The sequence below is a fragment of the Leptonotus elevatus genome, chromosome 2, assembly GCF_054856555.1.
Source record: "Leptonotus elevatus isolate MCC_2025b chromosome 2, RoL_Lele_1.0, whole genome shotgun sequence".
In the NCBI taxonomy this organism is placed as follows: Eukaryota; Metazoa; Chordata; class Actinopteri; order Syngnathiformes; family Syngnathidae; genus Leptonotus; species Leptonotus elevatus.
Genome location: NC_141240.1, coordinates 41,261,411 through 41,275,589, shown reverse-complemented (window position 1 = coordinate 41,275,589; position 14,179 = coordinate 41,261,411). Strand labels below are relative to the sequence as shown.

General features: G+C 43.2%; 1 long non-coding RNA gene across 1 annotated transcript; it reads left to right on the top strand.

The window, feature by feature from the left end:
- The first annotated feature begins 763 nt into the window (after window positions 1-763).
- Window positions 764-13,494, top strand: LOC147180063 (uncharacterized). Its single transcript, XR_015094241.1, has 9 exons — window positions 764-847; window positions 981-1,048; window positions 1,152-1,370; window positions 1,485-1,557; window positions 1,652-1,769; window positions 1,938-2,000; window positions 2,118-2,186; window positions 2,288-2,355; window positions 12,465-13,494. It is a non-coding gene; the product is annotated as an uncharacterized LOC147180063 (long non-coding RNA).
- The last annotated feature ends 685 nt before the right edge of the window (window positions 13,495-14,179 follow it).

The following is a 14,179-nucleotide window of genomic DNA, read 5'->3' as shown; positions in this document are numbered from 1 at the left end:
GTACTGTGCATTGTCAGCAATTGAAGTTGAGACTTGACATGGTATTCTGTGTGTGCATCATTTTAGGCAGAGGCACTGGCTGGCGCCACAGAGTTCGGGAATGGCCAGTTTCAGCTGTGACTGGGCGGAGGCACAAACTGGTCATTCCAGCACTGAACCAGGACAACACGGTATGTTTTATAATCAACTCTGCCTTTATAACAAATTAACAACCTTCATTTGTGTCTATTTTTTTAAATTACTTCTTTCCTTTTTTCAATTACTACTTTTTTTTTTCTTTTGCAATAGTTTGTCCTGGTTGTTGGTGACTCCCACCTGCGAGCCATTGCCGATGGGGTTGTGAAGATGCCGGAGGGACGTTTCTCGTTTGCCGTGATGTCCACCCCGGGTGCCAGGGCCTCCGAGTTGCGTGCTGAGGTGCTGAATGCTGTTCTGCCTCGGTCACCCGAGGTGGTCTGCATTTTGGCTCCCAGCAACAACTTGGGCCGCCCCATCGCTGAGGCAGCGGCTGACTTTGGCCAGTTCTTGCACACCGTCTGCAGCCGCTGGCCCAACGTAAGTTCACACATTTCCTTTATATAGATCATACATTTACATTTCAAGTATGTACTTGCATATGTCAAATATGTTCTGTTTAAAATACATTTCAGCCTTTTCCCGTAGTTAAACAGTTAATGAATATTGAAGGATGGAATATGAATGAAAGTTCATCTTGCTCCAGATGTATATTTTACAGTTTTAAACTTTGTGCAGGTCGTTGTGCTGGACTTCCCCCCTCGTCTGAACGTCGAGCTGGCCCAGCAGGACCTTCTTCGCCAGGAGTACAACCGGGTGGCAGCACTTATGGGTACGTTTCATGTTGAAAATTGTTTTCACACACAAAGTGTTCTACTTTTCTTTAAGTCACCTCCTGATCTGATTTCATTGGTGTCTCAGCGGGGGACTCTTGGGCTAATGTTTTTTTTTCTTTGTTACTGTAGGTATTCGCTACCTATCTGTTGCTGGCCACTTCCCGCTGTCACATCTTCACTTGTGGTGTAGAGACGGGGTAAGTACATTAATTGCTGCAAAAAACAAACATTTTATTAGTGCTCCTCCTATCAAAAGTATGTTTGTAGATGTATAATATTTTTTCTGATCATGTCTGGAAGGTACACCTCAGTGACAGCGATGGGATGTCGGTGCTTGCGCGGTTGCTGTGGGCTGCCGTCAACCTGCGGATGGAGAGGACTGCACCACCTGCACCGGCTGCTCCTCAGCGTTCGCCACCAGCTCGAGTGTTCAGACCAAAAGTGGTTGTTAAGGGTTAGGTCACTGCGCCTCAGCCTTCCAACCCTTTTGACTGGACACTCGTCGGGAAGGCCAAGGAGGTAAACGCAAGCCTAACATGTTTTTGAAAACCTCCTAACATGTTTTTGAAAACCTCCTAACATGTTTTTGAAAACCTTAAATTTTATGAATGTGTGTTGCAATAATGTCACTAGTCATTTCAGAGCAGCTCGGTTGTGGACTCTGAGGTCACCTGTGGGGCCCACTGGGTGGATGGGCACTCTCCAGGTTTGTGATGGTGATCATGGATTCATTCAGCCTTTTACCATGGCACATGTTAAAATTCTATTTCTCTATTTCTATTTTGTTGTGTTTTTTACAGTGCAACATCCCATTGAACCCTCTCTGGTTCAGCCCACCCATGTTGGAGGCGATGGACAAGCTGTCTCCAGCTCATCTTTCCAGCCCTGAGGACTGCCCAGGATCCAAAGGATAAGAAGGTATTTACGTTTTCCTATTTTGTTTGCCCGTTATGTTTACATATCTATCTTCATGACAAAAAAAAAAGTATAGTTAATTGTCCATTCTTGTCGTAACAATGCTTCGCAGTAAAAGCAAAAATATATATATTTCTCTTTTTTTTTTTTTTTTTTGCTCTTTCTTGTTAGACATCCACCGCAGGGCACAGACGACAGCGGCCAGCCCATAAGAGCACACGGAGAGAGCACCAGGTTTGCATTGCATTCTTATCAGCCCTGAGAAGTCTTACTTAAAATCACAAACAGAAATTAGTGACTCTTCACTCAAGTGCTGTGTGTTAAAGAATTATTGTTTGCTTGTCGTTTCAGCCAGAGGAAAGGCCAGCCCTTGCGGAGGTTCCTTCCAGACCATCATCCCCCCGTCGTCCTGGGACTGAGGTAACTTTTTTATACTCACAACATTAACCATTAACATATGAAATGTTTAAAATTATATTAGTTAGAATTTAAGATAATTAAAATGGTTTCAATCATTTCAGGATCCTGCTGTGGGACTTCCTCAACGCACGCTATCCGTGAGGGCCACACATTCACAGATGGATGAAAGGTACTCAAGTTTTTCTCGCAACCACCAGTGTACTTGTATGGCTCTCACTTTCTTGGCCTTCCACGCTGAGGGGTTGCAGTTTAATTCGCTTGAACTTGACAGAGTGCTTGAACACGGGGACTCTCTTTACGTGGGTGCTAAACAGCAATTGATTTTGGACCATAACTTTGGGAATGATCACTTGACTGTCGAGGAGATGCCAAAACAAGTCATGACGGACACCAATGTCTATAATGTACAGATGCATGAGCTCAGCGTTGGTTATGTCATAGATGACGGTCATACCAAAAGAGACTTGGGATTGTCTCTTGGAGCTCAGCTTGAGTGCTTTTCACAAAATGTCACTCTTGCTTTCTTGATTGTGAATCCAGAGTGTTTTGCAGTATTCCGTGACAGATCAGGATACTTTGGGTTATTTGATTCACATTCCAGATCTGAAGTGGGCTTGCCACACCCAAACGGAACTGCAATTATGTTGACTTTTTCTCACTTGTGTGGCTTGGTTGAGCATTTGCGTCAGCTTTTTGAAGGACATGGCCGGTTTGCAACCTATGAGTTTGTGCCAGTCTCTTTTCATATTGACGGCAGTTCCATTAACACGCATCGGGATTCTACTACAACCATATCAAAGGCAAATGAAGAGCTACTAATTGAATTAGGTGATTCCCCAACTAAAGCGATACAAATTGTGATCGGTATTGTACCAAATCAAGAGCTACATAGTGCGGTACATGTTGAACCAAATAGCCAAGCAAGTCAAATTAATGAGAGTCAAAATATTCCGGAACCTCAGCAAGGACTCAAACTGCTGGATGTTAATATAGATATTTCCAAATGTAGTAAAAGTCGGCGTGCAAAACATTTGTATAGGGAACGTCAACACATTCGTAAGTGCCAACGACAACTGTCATCTAATTCTAAATATCACAGTGATCCTTGCGTTAAGGAAAAAAAGAAGCTCTATCAAAAGAATAGATATAACAGTGATTCTGCTTTTAAGGCAAAACGGCAGCAATATCTGATTAATAAATACCAACACAATCTTGCTTTTCAACAAAAGCAGAAGATATTGATGAAAAGGTACGTAAGAGAGAAATACAGAAATGACCTTTCTTTTCAAAGTAAACGGAAACATTACTTGCGAGAGAGGTACAGAAAAGACATTTCTTTTCAAAGTAAACACAAAAATTATATGCAAGAGAGGTACAGAAAGGATATTTCTTTTCAAAGTAAACACAAAAAGTACATGCAAGAGAGGTACAGAAAGGATATATCTTTTCAAAGTTAAAAGATAAATTACGTGCGAGAGAGGTACCAAAAAGATTCGGCTTTCTCATATTAGGCGCTGTTTACAAAACAAAAAGGACAGGCGTGATTCAAACGCGCTGCAACGTATTCGCCACAAGTTAAATTGTGCTGTGAAAATCAAAAATAAATATAGTCGCGTCATTCCCCAGTGTCAGGAAATTGAGCAGGATCAGGCAAATGGTGTAGTAGACGTCTCTGTGGAATTGAAGCAGGCACTCGTAGATCCAGAAATGGAAGCCACCATTGCTTCTTTCCGGGAAAGGGTTCGGCATGGGCCTACGTATATCTGCACAGTGTGCCACCGTGCGCTTTTCCCCAATCAAGTAAAGCATTGCAAACGAGCCAGATACACCAAAAATGTTGATGTGGCGCTTGCGTGCTTGACAGGCCAGTTTGTTCACACTTGTAGTTGCCCCGCCCCATGTACCGTTCCTCAAGAACGGGTGCAGGAGTGGATTTGTCATACCTGTGACAACCATCTGTTCAGAGGTGGCATGCCACCCCAGGCGGTGGCAAATAACTTGGCACTGGCGCCCATTCCCGAAGAGCTGTCGGAATTAAATGTACTTGAACGACAGCTAATTGCAAAAATCATCCCTTTTGCAAAGATTGTTGCGTTGCCCAAAGGACGGCAAAGGGCCGTACACGGTTCTGTGGTGTGCGTTCCATCAGAGATGGAAGCCGTAGTGAACTCCCTCCCAAGGCCGCGCAGTGAGGCCCAGCTTCTCCAGGTGAAGCTGAAGCGCCGCATTGTGTACAAAGGTTACCAGCATTTTTACACTGTCAACATGACAAATGTCTTGGCAGCGCTGAGGACACTGAAACGCATTCATGCAGAATACAAAACTGTATCGATAGATGAAAGCGCTCAGTTTGAAAGTCTCCAAGAAGAGGAAGACGAGGGGGTAGGAGAAGAGGACATCCCTGAGGCCGATGCACAGCCAGAGAGCAGCGACACCCCCGCAACCAAAGGGCAACAGACACCCCAAGAGAGCAAAGAGGAGCTCAGGCCGGGCTTGACACTCGACACCTGTATGCAGCCTCCTGACATCGCGCAGGAAAAGCTGTCATATGGGGACGGCATATTTAGCATCGCTCCTGCCCAAGGAAACAAGCCGGTGGGATTTTTTGCCGTGCCAAACCTCGAAGCCATGGCCTTTCCCGTTCAGTTCCCAACAGGACAGAATTCACTTGATGAGGCGAGAGAAATTAAGCTGTCACCCAGTTTGTATTTCAATGCAAGGTTATTCTCCGTTGACACTCGATTTGCCAAAGATCAAAGTTACCTTTTCTTTGCGCAGTTTGTGACAGAAACGCATCTGGCCACCAACAGCATGTCCATTCAGGCCCGCAAGGGGACAGCCCTCACTCGGGATGGGAAGAACATTTCAAACCGGATGCTTCAGGACAAAGATGAACTGGAGAAGCTCATCCAAAGAGGGCATGCGATGCGCTTCATGCAGCCCTTGAGAGGCACGCCGGCTTTTTGGGAGGGTGCCCTTAGGGACCTCCATGCAATGACCAGGCAGTTGGGCAAGCCCACATTCTTCCTTACCTTTTCTGCTGCGGAAATGAGATGGCCTGAAGTAATCGAGGTCGTCAAAGCGCAGCAAGGCGAACAAGGGGACTTTTCCCATCTCGACTGGAATGCCAAATGCGATGTTCTTCGCAGCAATCCGGTCACAGTGATGCGCCTTTTTGAGAAAAGGATGGATGCTCTTATGGCATTCATCCTGTCTCCTGCACAGTCCCTGGGTCCGGTAGAAGACCACTTCTATCGTGTAGAATTTCAAGCCAGAGGAAGTCCGCACGCTCACATGCTGCTCTGGATTAAGGGTGCGCCAGTCATCGAAGAACCCGACCTCAGATGTTGTCAAGAAGCCATTGACTTAATCGACAAGTACATCACTTGCAAAATACCAGACCCGATTGAGGACCCTGAACTGCACGACATTGTCACCAGCGTTCAGGCACACAGCAAAAAACACACAAAGTCTTGTCGGAAAGGAAACGTTTCTTGCAGATTTGGGTACCCCAAACTGCCGATGGACCAAACCACCATCACGTTGCCATTCCAGACGGAGACTGAAGACGTCCCAACGGACAAGAGTGTGGAAGGCCAGCATAGGAAGCAGGCGGCCAAATCGGCGCGCCTCACCGAAAAACAAAGGGAGGCTAAAGAAGAGCTCAAACATATCAGAGAGATCCTCATGGACGCGGATGTCCCGCAGGACTTGCCGGAGCTTCTCAAAAAGGCCAATTTGACAATGGACAGCTACAAGGACAGCGTCACTAATCTGACCTCCGGAATGGTTGTCATGTTGAAGCGTGCTCCAACGGAAAGCTGGATCAATGCTTACAACCCACATCTGCTGCGGGCATGGAACGCCAACATGGATATTCAGTACGTGCTCGACGTCGCGTGTCTCATGTACATGATGTCGTACATTTCCAAACCGGAGCACGAGATGTCAGAGTGCCTCGCGTCTGTCGTCAAAGACTTGAAGACAAAGCCTCTTGTCGACAAAAAGGACGAGATGAGGAAAATAATGGCGGCGTATTCCAAGCACAGAGAGGTGAGCGCTCAAGAAGCGGTGGCGCGGACATGCAGTCTCCCTCTGAAGAAGTGCTCGCGCAGCGTAGTTTTCATCCAGACTGCTGAGGATGGCGTGAAATTGAGTCTACCCATGAGTAGACTGAGGACCATGCATCCGGACGCAGACAACGTGTGGATGTCTGGTCTGCCAGACAAATATGTGGCAAGACCTAGAACGGCAATGTTTGAGCGGATGTGTCTCGCCGAATTCGCATCCGAATACCGGGTCGTCTACGGTCAGCAGATTGAGGGCAAGAATGTCATTCCCCTCTCACACGGCAAGGGATTCATCCAGAAGCGGATTGGAAAAGATGCCGTCATCAGATTCACTCGCTTCTCAATCAAAAAGTATGCTGAGAAGTATTACAGGACCCATCTTAAATTGTACCTCCCCCACAGAGACGACGCCGAGCTCAGGTCTGAAAACCTCAAAACGTACGAGGAGTTCTACGGTGCCCGGGAATCAAAGTTCGGTCGGGTGCGGGCTATATTCGACCGCAATCGGGGGCGGTACGAAGGACGGGGAAAGACCGTGGACAATGCCTTCGAAAAATTGAAAGAGCTTCGTGCGGTTCTCAACGCGTGGAGCACTTTTGCGTCGGAGGTAGAAGCAGAGCGTTTGGAGTGTGCCACCGAACGCGAATCTAATCCGTTACAGGAAGACCCGCAAGATGAGGTTCCGGCCTACCAGGACGCTCCTGGTAGCGGCGCGGTCTTGCCGGCGTTTGAGGCGCCAAAGTTGAGCGCCGAATTTGTGAGGAACATGTACCGCAGTCTCAATGAAACGCAAGCGTCCGTCTTCTACGCTGTTCGCGAGTGGTGTTTGAAACGCGTTTCGGATCGTCTCCTCGAGCCCTTCTTTTATTTGATCTCCGGAGGAGCTGGCTGTGGTAAATCGCATGTCATCAAGTGCATTTACCAGGAGGCCAGTAAGATTCTCCATCAGCTTCCCAGGTTCCGCGACGAAGCGGATATGGCCAAGCCTGCTGTGCTGCTGACGTCGTTTACTGGCACGGCGGCTTACAACATCTCAGGGAAAACGCTTCATTCCCTCTTGAAACTCCCCAGGACTCTAAATCCTCCTTACCAGGCGCTGGGGAATACGTTGGACGCATTGAGAGCAACCCTTTGCAGCGTGGAAATTTTGATCATCGACGAGATCTCCATGGTCTCCAAGGAACTCTTTGCCTATGTCCACCTGAGATTTCAGCAAATCAAGAGCAACAACAGACCATTTGGGGGTATCTCCGTTCTTGCAGTTGGGGACTTCTACCAACTGCCACCCCTTGGAAGGTCCAAACCCCTCTGCGTTTCTGACAACGATCTTCTTGACCTCTGGACAGATTTTCAGATGGTCAAGCTTACTCAAATCATGCGGCAAAAAGACGACGTCGCTTTTGCCGAGCTTTTGAACAGGATCAGGGAGAAGGGGAAGGCTGATCCACTTGGCGATGGTGACAGGGCGTTACTCACCACGGCTGTCACGGATGCGCGAGACCTCCCTGCGGATACTCTGCATATCTTTGCCACCAATAAAGAGGTGGATAGTGTTAAGTTATTAACATTGTTTTTTAGTTTTAAATTATATTTTAGCCGTATATAATTATGTTAACTCAGTATGGCTGTATGAATAGACCTATATTCTTATCTGTGTTACTTTCATGAGAAAGAGCAACGGGTCTGTCTATTCATTCCGTAATCTAAAAGGGAGGTTTCCGGGGATTTTGTTGTGTCACCAAGGGAGTCAGGCTTATTATTATTGTATTCTTTTAATCTGATTTATACCCATGGGAACGGATTCTCTTGTATTCAGTTGTAACCAGGTGTGTTGTGGGCTGACCTTTTTCTGAACCCTTTTTGTGAATAAATAACGATGTGAGCTGGAGAGAGGGAGCCACATTTGAACGGACCACCGTTTGGGTGACTTTAAATGTGCGACCAGAAGCTTCTGGTAATTAAAACCTTTGCAAAGGAACTCCTTCAACAGAATCTCACCATTCAGTTAATTGAACACGCAAAGAGTACAATACTTAATATTGTCTACTCTAACAAATGGTGACCGCCGACGCTGAATTATAACGAATGGTCTCCTCCGTTGAACCAAACGGATGGTGTTATTTTGACGTGGAACAGGCTGCGGCGTTCAAGGACGGGCGGAACTTCTAGGCCTAAATAAATAAAGTACGGTAAGTGGAGATCTTTATCCACGTAGAAGAAGTTTTGTCTGTCTGGTCCGCTGCAGCTGGTTTTTTCGTTTTGTAAATTATCTAAATTTTAAAAGAGATCTGTGTGAACGAGTGTAGTTTGATGTCGTTCTATTGTGAGTTGTGATAATTCCGACGATATTGAACTAAACACGTCGTGGAGTGGTGCATTTGAAGGTGACGTAATGCAGACTCGAAGTGATGAAGCTTTTTTTGTACAGGAAGAAATAGCGGTTAATTTTTTGATTTGTTTTGTTTTTCGTCAACGCTATGAAGAATCCTTAGACCATAATATATAAAAGGGTTTGCCGGATGACGTAACAAGTCCTTCTTGGTTACTAAGGATCGCGAAGATTATGGTACGCGCTTCTGTTTTTTAAGCAGTTTTGGCCGGATTTGAGGACAAGTAACATAATTGTTCATGGCTCTTGGTGTGAAAGTTCTCTGCACGTAATATGTCTTTTATTTGAAAAAGCGCCTGTTTGAAATTGAACAGAAAGGGGTCCAGGTTGATTACAGCGATGATTGGATTTTTGTATCACTGTATTTGCAATCGAGAGATTACGTGAAAGATTTTATTTCAGTTTTGGCGTTCCTACTTTTGTAGTTTTGGGGTCAGGATTTCCGTATGAATACCTTTTGTTCTACGGTTAAATTCGATGGTACGTGACATTTTATTTTGAAAATGAGCGCCTTGCAGAAATTTTGCAATGTATGGAGAACAGTTTAGCTCAGCGGGATTGGGTAACCGCTGTGTATAAACGAGAGGTCACGTAATTCTTATGTCTGTCTGTGTGTGGCCATATGTGTTAACATATTGAACTATTAATATTAAAAGTGAGACGTCACTGTATTAAAACCGAATGTATACATCAAAAACTATAAACAAAATGGAGGCGATTTCGACCCGGATACAGAATGGTTTGTCCTGAATGCGCTTCCGGTTCAGCGAAAAATAAAAGCGTCGATGAACAATGAAAAAACGAACTATGGATCGATTGTATACAAAGCTTTCGCTGGACAAAATGGTATGTCAGACTTTTGTATTTTCTTTGTTGGTAATGGATCGATTGTATACAAAGCTTTTGCTGGACAAAATGGTATGTCAGACTTTTGTATTTTTTTTTTGTTGGTAATGGAAAAAGGCTGAATTTGATGCTAAAATGACTCCAGCATTTGTGGAGCAGTTTACGGATGGGTTGTTTAAAGTTACCCGTTTACTGAAATCACCGTATAAAACTGCAGTTTAAATGCTATAAGATTTGTAGACAACGAATTGAAGTAATAACACCGTTTATTTATTTTAAAACGACTGAAGAGTGTGTGCGTATGCATTTGAATGTGTGACCTAGCTTCTAAAAAAAGGTGGGGGTTTGTAAGTGAGAAGTGTGCATATGGGGATTTTGTTTGTTTTTCTTTAATATTTTAACTAAGTTTGGTGTTGTTTTGTGTGAGATGATACTGTTGTGATAGTGGCGTTTGTTTTATTAATGGGAATATGATAAAATAGGTTTTGCGATTTATAATGTTAAGATCCCCCCCCCCTTCCCCCGTTTTTAGGTTAGAAAAAAAGGTGGGGGCTGGGCTGTGCGCTGTGAGCATAATGTGTCCTCGTAATGGGACTCTTTTTTTGTCAAAATGGTAAGAGGAATGATAAACAATATATAATAAGTAATACTATTTGACTGAGCTAATAAATCTTTACACTTTAATGATTGATGACGATGGTTAATTTGTTAACTTTCCCTTTTCGGGACAAATGAATAAAGAGTAATGATAAAATAATGGCATTTTGTTTGAGAGTTGATATAATTATGCCTACATCTTTATAGCTGTGGCTGGAAGTAAAATAGTTGAATAAGGAGTTATGAATGTTTTTGAAATTGACATGTTGATAATGATTTTTAATATTTGTTTTTTCTCTGAGTGTGTCATTTCAGAAACTGATGTTTGAGTTCCAAGGCAGATGAGGGTTTGATGGCCTTCACTGATTACAAACTGCGAACGGGATGCGCCCCAGCTGCTGATACGTTGTATGGCTAGTAGCTATTTGAAGGGGTATTGAAAAAAAAAAAAAAAGAAAGCAGGGAGTGAACTGTCTTGCTATGATCCCATATCCTCAGTCTGGCATTTTTAAAGCATTGTATCAACGAATGTGCATTTTTTGATCAGGTGAGCTCTCAGAAAGACTGTGTGTCATCGGATCCACATTGCAGACAGCGTCTGAATGGATGTGGCAGAGATCAAAGGTCAAAAGCCGCAGAGCAACAGTCTTCTCGTCCTGTGCCTAAGAAAAACATGATGTTCAAATTCCTCAATGCCCAGTGACTGTGTATACGCCTCATTCTAGTGACTTCTCCCCTATGGCTGTTTTGCATCCAGAGGAAATCTAAATGCCTGCTCTGAACATTGCTGCCACAACAGCCGCCATGCTGGCCAGGACTGAACATTGACAACAGCTGCCGTCCTGCCTTTTGCTGGGGGTCTGGACTGAGAAAGTTGGTGGTCGGAATGAGATGTGATCCATTCAGTAAAATGCTACATGGTGATATGCAAGGCATTCTTAATGTGTTGAGTGGGGAACTGTGATCTATAGCAAGATATTTCAGGAAATTGAAAACGACATATGTAAATTTGAAATGAGGGATTGAGAAAATTTATTTCAATCTATAGCCTATTAAATTTTTGCCTATATTTTTGGGAGAATCAGTTTCTGAATTGGTACAATGGGAATTTTATTAATATGTTATGATATGATATATTTTTATTTTTCCCGTGAGGAACTTTTTTGGACTTCGTCCAGCTGCAGCTATAGTATAAAATAAATAATAGAATAAAATGAGTAGTAACAAGTAAAAGACTAACTAAGAGTTTGATGGCTAAGTTTGATTTTTTTTTTTTTAACAGCACTGTGATTTATAAATCCCAGAAATATTTTGTGTGCTGTGTTTTTTATGAGCCCCGCTAATATGTGAAAGATTAGCAGTTTGAAGATGATTTTTAGTTTGATTAAATCTAGGAAATGGTAGATATTTGTAAATTTTGTGTGATTTTATCCTCCGCCCCACTAATCTATAAAAGAGGTGAGGTTGATTGGCAGTTTAAATAATTTTCGGGACTCTAGGAGAATTAGAGTAATATGGTTACCTCTATTTTTATGGCCCCAAAGTCATCATATATTAGTGTCTTAAGTTGTATCTGCTTATGCTCAGTTTTATAGTGTTTTGAAGCTCTTTTGAGTCATGAGGTCTCTATTTTGTCCTCCCTTTATCTTGACGTGTTTGAAAAAATCAGTGGATCTTTGTCAAATGAGGGAGTTTATGTTTAAGAATTTAACCAATGTAGACGAGTTAGAAAATTAAAATCAAACTTGAAAACGAAATTAAAAAGGTTGTGGGGTATCGGCCTACACTCCAATTGACAGGATGAGTTTGAAATCTACCAGAGGAAATCGATCGCAAAGTAAGTCTGAAGCAAGCAAGGACAATAATGCATATTCGCCGAATGAAGGTAATTATATTATATTATATCTTTTATCTTAGAATCACATTTGAAAAATGTAATGTTTGGAGCCCAGTGTTTGCAAAAGAGTATAGATAATATGAATATATGTGAGTTTTTCCCAGCATGCCAGGATTCGGCCGGTCATGGGATTCTGGGAAGAGAATAAGATATGAAAGGCACAGTTATGCAAATTTAGAACAAATTAAGTCATGGTAAAAAATTACCTATTATTGAACAAAACCTATTTGAAAGATAAATATTTATAAGCTCTGTCTTATATTAATGAATGAGCGAATGTCATTCAACTCAATCAAGGGCTGGGCTCTATTTTAATGTCACAAAAATAGATCTTTTCCTGTTCCAACAGCACAGGACCTACGGATCTTAATCAAATAACATTTACTAATCCCAACTAACAAAACTATCAGGGTTTTTTCCTCCAAATAAAATTTATGTGAGTTTATGAGAAACTAAAAATGAAAAGTTTCTGCACTCAGGAGAACGGCCCCAGGGGGTTGATGAGGAGAAATTCCACAACTGGAAAGGAGACGTGCCAGGCTCGGCCATCTCATCAACTGATGCTCTCAGGTTGAAAGGAGAGACGAAATTCCACAACTGGAGCATCAATCTTATCACCTCCGACCTGGAGCCACGTCAGCTGAATCCGTGCCCGGTTCCGGAGCTGCCGTTTGAGGACATCAGTCAACGGATCAAGAGCAAGTGCCTTTTCTTGGGCAATCATTCCTTTGATCAGTCACATTTTGGGCAGAATAATCCCAGGTGACAAATCGAAGAATTTGGGTAGTCTACCCCAAATTCTTAAAGAAGAGACGAACTATTGCGACACTCTTTTCATTAAAAAAAAAAAAAAAAAAAGACCTTCAAAGAACTTCATCACAAGATGGCTTCAAAGAACACATATTCGTCTGCCGATACATTGCGACACTTTTTAATGAACAACATTTTATGTTAAGCCTCACATATGCTATGCTTATTTCACTAAAAATCTTTTAAATGTATCAAATTGTTTTTTAATGTCAAATGATTGCTAAACTACCTCCTCTTCTGCTAAAGGGATGTTTTAAGGATAATTATTTTTACCACACAACCATTGAAAAAAAAAAATGTTTTAATGTGTTGAGCTCTTATGAGCTCAAATGAGGGATTGTTAAGTTATTAACATTGTTTTTTAGTTTTAAATTATATTTTAGCCGTATATAATTATGTTAACTCAGTATGGCTGTATGAATAGACCTATATTCTTATCTGTGTTACTTTCATGAGAAAGAGCAACGGGTCTGTCTATTCATTCCGTAATCTAAAAGGGAGGTTTCCGGGGATTTTGTTGTGTCACCAAGGGAGTCAGGCTTATTATTATTGTATTCTTTTAATCTGATTTATACCCATGGGAACGGATTCTCTTGTATTCAGTTGTAACCAGGTGTGTTGTGGGCTGACCTTTTTCTGAACCCTTTTTGTGAATAAATAACGATGTGAGCTGGAGAGAGGGAGCCACATTTGAACGGACCACCGTTTGGGTGACTTTAAATGTGCGACCAGAAGCTTCTGGTAATTAAAACCTTTGCAAAGGAACTCCTTCAACAGAATCTCACCATTGAGTTAATTGAACACGCAAAGAGTACAATACTTAATATTGTCTACTCTAACAATAGGCACAATGCAGCAACTGTGGCTGCTCTCAAATTGACTGTGGTCAATATTCCCGCAGAGGACTACAGGAAGAGCCCACGGTCGGGGGCGATGGTCACCGTGACCAAAGTGATCATGGGGTCGAGAAGGGATCTACCGGATGCCCTTCAAGCTGGTGTAGGAGCACGGGTTATGCTTCTTCGGAAGTTGGATGTCGAGGACGGATTGGTGAACGGGACCTTTGGCACAATAGGCAACATTGTTCAAAGCGCCCCAAAGGGGTCGGCGGAGAAAGTGACCTTGCTCGGACTGAGGCTAGACAATCCCGAAGCGGGCCAGAAATTGCGCAAGAAAATTCTGGGGCCGACGGGTGACTTGGTCTATATCGAAAGGTCGGAGGAAAACCTGGGCATAAAAGGCGTGGTCAGGCGGCAATTCCCCATGAAGCTTGCCTTTGGATGCACGGCTCACAAAGTGCAAGGCATGACGATGACTTCTGCAGTGGTGTCTCTTAAGCGTGTGTTTGAACCTGGAATGGCCTATGTTGCCCTAAGCCGCACGA